Source organism: Cryptomeria japonica, chromosome 1, assembly GCF_030272615.1.
Source record: "Cryptomeria japonica chromosome 1, Sugi_1.0, whole genome shotgun sequence".
Lineage (NCBI taxonomy): Eukaryota > Viridiplantae > Streptophyta > Pinopsida > Cupressales > Cupressaceae > Cryptomeria > Cryptomeria japonica.
In genome coordinates this window covers 597739508-597745673 of record NC_081405.1, presented here as the reverse complement: position 1 = coordinate 597745673, position 6166 = coordinate 597739508, and positions in this window count along the sequence as shown.

The following is a 6166-nucleotide window of genomic DNA, read 5'->3' as shown; positions in this document are numbered from 1 at the left end:
AAATCCCGTAGAAGTCCGGACATTGAAGAGCAGCATGGACATTATCTTCTTTCTCAGTGAGAGTGAGAAAGGAGTCATCTGCAAAATGGCCATTGATAGGTTGAGAAGGTGGCTCAAGGAGGGAGATTCCACGAACATGCCCAATAGAGATAGTGTTAGCAAGTACCCAAAACCCTCTGTCGCAAGAACATACAGAGAAGGAGCCAGAGGACAGCCCTAGCAAATGGATCTGAAAAGACCAAAAGCCTCATATTGACAACCATTGATGGTGATGCAGGCTGAGGCATCTCCGAATAACATCTAGACAGACTGAATGAATTTGGGGCCAAAGCCAAGAGCTTCGAGCATAGCCAAAATAAATGGCCACTCAATGCGATCTTACACTTTAGTGAAGTCAATCTTAAGGAAGATTTCCCACTATTTGGAGCATCGGGCCCAATCCATCCCTTCCCAAATAACAATAATATTATTCAAAATAAACCTGGACTTGATAAATACAGTTTGCTCTGAATGAACAATCAAGGGCAGGAGATGATGAATCTTGAGAGCCAAGGCTTTGGCAATGATCTTATACAAGACATTGAGCAAGGTAATATGTCTCCAATTGCAAATGTCCTCTAGATATCTAGCCTTGGGGATAAATTTGATGTTACCTTGGTTAAGCATCTTTCCCAGGGACTAGGAGTGAAAATCTTCAAGGTAAACCTTATGTAGGCCAGGACCAACACAAGGCCAAAGGGCTTTGTAGAACTCGCAAGGGAAACCATCACACCCAGGGGCTTTATCATCCACAATAGCAAAAATGGCTTCCTTGAGATCATCAATGGTTAGTAAGAGATTACAAAAGGTCTACTGAGACTCGAAAAGATTTTTGGGAACAACAGCTAAGCAATCTTACAAAGCTTGGGCTCTGGTTAGAGAGTTTCCCTATGTTGTGAACACCTTCTCATAATGACAGACAAAGGCTTGCTGAATATCAGGCATCTCAGTGAGAACAACATGCCCTTCTTTGATTTTCTTAATCCCTACAAAGGTATGACGAGCACACAAAGCTAGGAAAAATTATTTGGAGGAACTGTCACCCACCTTGAACCAATGTAACCTGGGTTTTATTTGAGCTCCTTTAGTAGAGTAGTTATCTACAACTTGTTTCTGATGACAGAGTTGGGCTAATCGAAGTTGTAGGTTCGAATCAAAAGGATTTGAGGCTAGAGCTTCTCTGGCAACACAAAGATCTTTGGTGATTGCGTCATATGAGCACCTGCAGTACATGACAAGCTATCTACCATAAATACGCAGAAACCTCGCAGAAAGGGTAATGGTTGATGGCATGATGAAATAATAAGTATCTGATAGAATACTGAGACGAGGGGTGAATCAGTATACTGAAAAACTGATACAATGTTCCCAACCTCAAATTCAATCACACAAAGTAAACTTATCACAGTTAAGATCAATATTCATAAGAATACTTGACATCAACCAGTTTGACTGTTATGACAACTTAACACTAAACAACTTCAATCTTTGTCAACATCAACAATGCTTAATCATATCTCAACATATTGATCTCTCAATTCTTCTAGTTATCATGCCTTATCACAAGTTAATCAAATCAACAAATAAGATCATAACCACAAAAACATTCACCACTTGAGACAAATGTTTATACGTGGAAAACCCAAATAGATAAAAACCACGGTGAGATGAGACTCACAAGGATAGCTATCTGAACTCTTTTGAAGTTCACCCTATTAGGAGCCAAGCTTATTAAAGCTTTACAATAAGTCATGTTAAGAACTAATTCTAGTTAGGAATCACCCAGTTAAGGGATTTATAAATATGCCTTGATAAAAAGAACAATACCTTGTTAGGAGTAACCTCGTTGGAAGATTTAAGAATCCAAGCTAATGGACTACCTTGTTAGAGGATTTGATCAGTAACCAAGCTTGTTAGAGCTTACCCGGTTAAGGGATTTCACTTCTGCTATAATTGTTAGAAAACAACCGGTTTTCTTGATCTATCTGAATAGCACTACATTTGCTTGATCAGATCCTTTTAAGCTTCACTCTGCCTTTACTCAAAGTGCAGATCCATTCATCAGTTAGGCAATTACACATTCAATAGGTTTCTGCCAATCATGCCAACAACTTTTACAAACAACTTCAGCGACCTTAAATACAAATCAATTAGGTCGGTAACACAACAAAAACCTAATTCTCATCATCAAGATTACAAAGAAGTCGGTACAATCTTGACCGTTAAAAATCATAATAATGTCTTCACATTCTTCAAGAAAATTCCAACCGCTTCATCAGAGTTTGTAACTCATCACATGCTATGCATTAGATGTATCCACTTTTCTCCTTCCCAAGACATCAAACAAATGCACCAAAACAATCTGAACTTATCCTCATACAATGATCACACGTGTCTCCATCATTACCGCTCATCAGATAATAAACCAACAAACTTGATCGGTTAGGGTTTAACAAAAATAATAGGTAGGGTTTACTGATTATATTTCATAGAAAGGTTTTACCCTTTACACCAGTTTATCGGTTCAACTCACAAACTTAACATACTGGTTTACAACATCTTCCACAAAGCTCTTCCTACCGATTACTAGCCAATATAAAAAACAACAATATCAATAATAACATATATACTATTACCAGTTCAATTGACATCAATGACAACATATCATTAATGCAATCTATATGCAAAATGCCAACAAACTAAAAATGCCAAAAATCTCCCCCTTTGGCATTGATGGCAATACAAATATCAACGCCTCTGATTGCTGTTGAGATTGGTGAATAGGAATGATGGTTTACATTACCAAGTATTCACCTTGCTCTATCTGTCCTCAGCCTGTCGTTGGTTTCCCTAATCCGACACATAATTCTTCTCCTCAATCACATAATTCTTCTCCCCCTTTGACACAATGCCAAAGTGAAAGTAAAAACATGTAATTCTTCTCTCACCGTGCATCAACAACATACTGCAACTTGATGCTCCCCTTGTGGAATATATCCACTTCTTCATCAATCCATGTAAGATTCTTCATCAAGAGTGACAACCCCCAATTGACTTCTAAGATACTCAAAAGTGATCTTAGGCAGAGGTTTGGTAAAGATATATGCAAGCTACTCCTTGGTAGAAACATGCTCCAAGATAACATCTTTACTTTGAACTTTTTTCCTCAAGAAGTGATACTTCAATTCAATGTGCTTAGTCCTTGCATGCAAAACAAGATTTTTAGAGATGTTTATTGCACTTGTATTATCACACAAAATCTTTATAGGTTCTTAGATTTTCATCTTAAAACCTTCCAAAATGTACCTTATCCAAATAGCTTGTGTGCAATTCATGTAAGCTGCTACATACTCGGATTCAGCAGTAGATTGTGAAGTACAACTCTGTTTTTTACTACTCCATGAAACTAGCCTTCCTCCTAGAAAGAATTATCCACTGGTAGTACTCTTTCGGTCATCAATATTTCCTGCCCAATCAACATCTGTGTATGCCTTCAAATAAAAAATTCCACCATATGGATACCATAACCCATAGTCAATAGTACCTTTCAGATATCTAAAAATTCTCTTGGTTGCCATCAAATGTGTTTCCTTTGGATTCTTCTGAAATATAGCAACTATACCAACTGCATGGGCAATATCTAGTTGACTGTGAACAACATAGTGTAATTTTCCAATCATTGACATGTATTCCTTTTTATATATAGACTTAGATGCATCTTCCTTGGACAACTTACAACCTGTAACCATTGGGGTTCCAACTAGTTTACAGTCACTTATACCAAAAGTCTTCAAAACCTCTTTCACATACTTAGATTGAGTAATGCAAATACCATTCTTCATTTGCTGTATCTGCAAGCCTATGAAATTTTTTATTTCCCCTACTAATGACATCTCAAATTCATTCTTCATTTCATCTACAAAAATATCACTCATGTCATCATTACCTCCAAATATAATGTCATCAACAGATACTTCAGTGACCAGTATTTCATCTCTTTAAGACTTGAGATAAATGTTGTTGTCATCACTAGTTCTAGTAAAGCCTATCTTCATTAGATGTGTATGAAGTCATTCATACCATGCTCTAGATGCTTGTTTTAATCCATACAAAGCTTTATGCAATCTACATACCATGTCTTCCTTATCTGTCAATGCATAACCATCAGGATGCTCTATATAAACCTCTTCTTCCAATATCCCATTCAAAAATGTAGACTTAACATCTATCTGGTATACCTTGAACTTCTTATGTATTGCAAATGCAAGTAATGTTCTAACACCTTCCAGTCTTGCTATTGGTGCAAAAGTTTCTCCATAATCTTCTCCTTCTTCTTACACATAACCTTTGTAGACTAATCTTGCCTTGTTGTGAACTACACCACCATCTTCATTTAACTTGTTTCTGAACACCCATTTAGTACCTATAACATTCTTGTTTACCGGTCGGGATACCAAGATCCAAGTGTTGTTCTTCTCGATTTGATCCAATTCCTCCTCCATAGCTTTAACCCAATGATCATCACCAAATGCCTCCTTAGCACTTCTAGGTTCAAAGGTGGAGATCATGCAAGGGTTCTCTCTTATTCTCCTTTTAGTTAGTACTCCAACATCCTTATCCCCAGTAATTTGTTCAAGACTGTGATTCAGTCTCACATACCTAGGAATAACATGATCATTCTCTTCAGGTTCAACTTCTTCATTATCATCTTCTTCTGAATTTATTTGTTCTGGTTGAACAAGTACATCAAGATTTGCTTTACCAGTTTCTGATTTAACAGTTTCGGATTCCAAAAGCAAAATGCAAGGATCTTCATCCTTTTTGTCTATAGTAGTTCCTTTTGAGACTTCAAGACATTCATCTACACGAACATCAACACTCTCAACAATTATCTGTGTCGGGTTGTTGAAGCATTTATAGGCCTTACACTTGGTAGAATAGCCAAGAAATATGCCTTCATCACTCCTAGCTTCAAACTTGCTTATGTAATCACCTCTTTTAATAAAATATTTGCTTCCAAATATCTTAAAATAGCTAACATCAGGTGGTCTCCCATACTAGTATTCATAAGGTGTCTTATCCTTACCTCTTTTCACTAGAACTCGATTCATTGTGTAGACAATTGTACTTATAGCTTCTTTCCAAAATGTTTTTGCTACACCTCCTTGTATAAACATTGTCCTAGCAGCTTCAACCACTGACTGGTTGTTTCTCTCTGCTATACCATTCTACTATGGTGTCCTTGGTGCAGAAAGCTACCGCTTGATACCATTCTCATCACAATACTTAGTGAATTCCTCAGAAGTAGATTCACCACCTTGATCTGTTTCTCATATATTTAATCTTTTTGCCACTCTCTTTCTCAGCTAAGGCATCGAATGCCTTGAATTTACCAAAAGCTTCATTCTTATCCTTCAAGAATGTGACCCACATCATCCTTGAACAATCATCAGTGAAGATCATGAAATATCTGTCACCTTGAATACTTCTTGTTCTTATTGGTCCACATAGATCTGTATGAACCAAATCTAACAAGTGCTCTGTTGAGAAGGACTTTCTCTCGAAAGTTGAAGAAGTCATCTTTCGTAACTGACATTCTTTACAAAGAGCATTAACCGGTTTGTCTAGTTGAGGCAGACCTCTTACTGTCTTAGACTTGCTTACTTTAACAATATTGTTAGAATTTATATGACAAAATCTCCTATGCCAAAGCTAGCTATCATCTATCTTTGCAATCAAACAGTTGTTAACTTTAGGATTAAGATGAAATAGATTACCCCTAGTCTATTTCCTGGTTGCAATCAATTCACCTTTGTTGTCAAATATTTTGCACATACCATTTCTAAACTCCAGTGGGTATCCTCTGTCATTAAGTTGTGCCACACTCAGAAGATTGCACTTTAGGCCTTCAACCCAATAGACATCGTCGAAACCACTATTCCCATTAAGAGGAATAACTCCCTTACCTTTAACCATACATGGTGAGTCATTGCCAAATCTGACAACATTGCCATCAAATTCCTTTAGGGAAAGAAATTTGCTCCGACCACCAGTCATGTGATGTGAACAACCAATATCAATGATCCAATCATCAGAGTTATCCATCCTAGATACTAGTGCCTTCTGA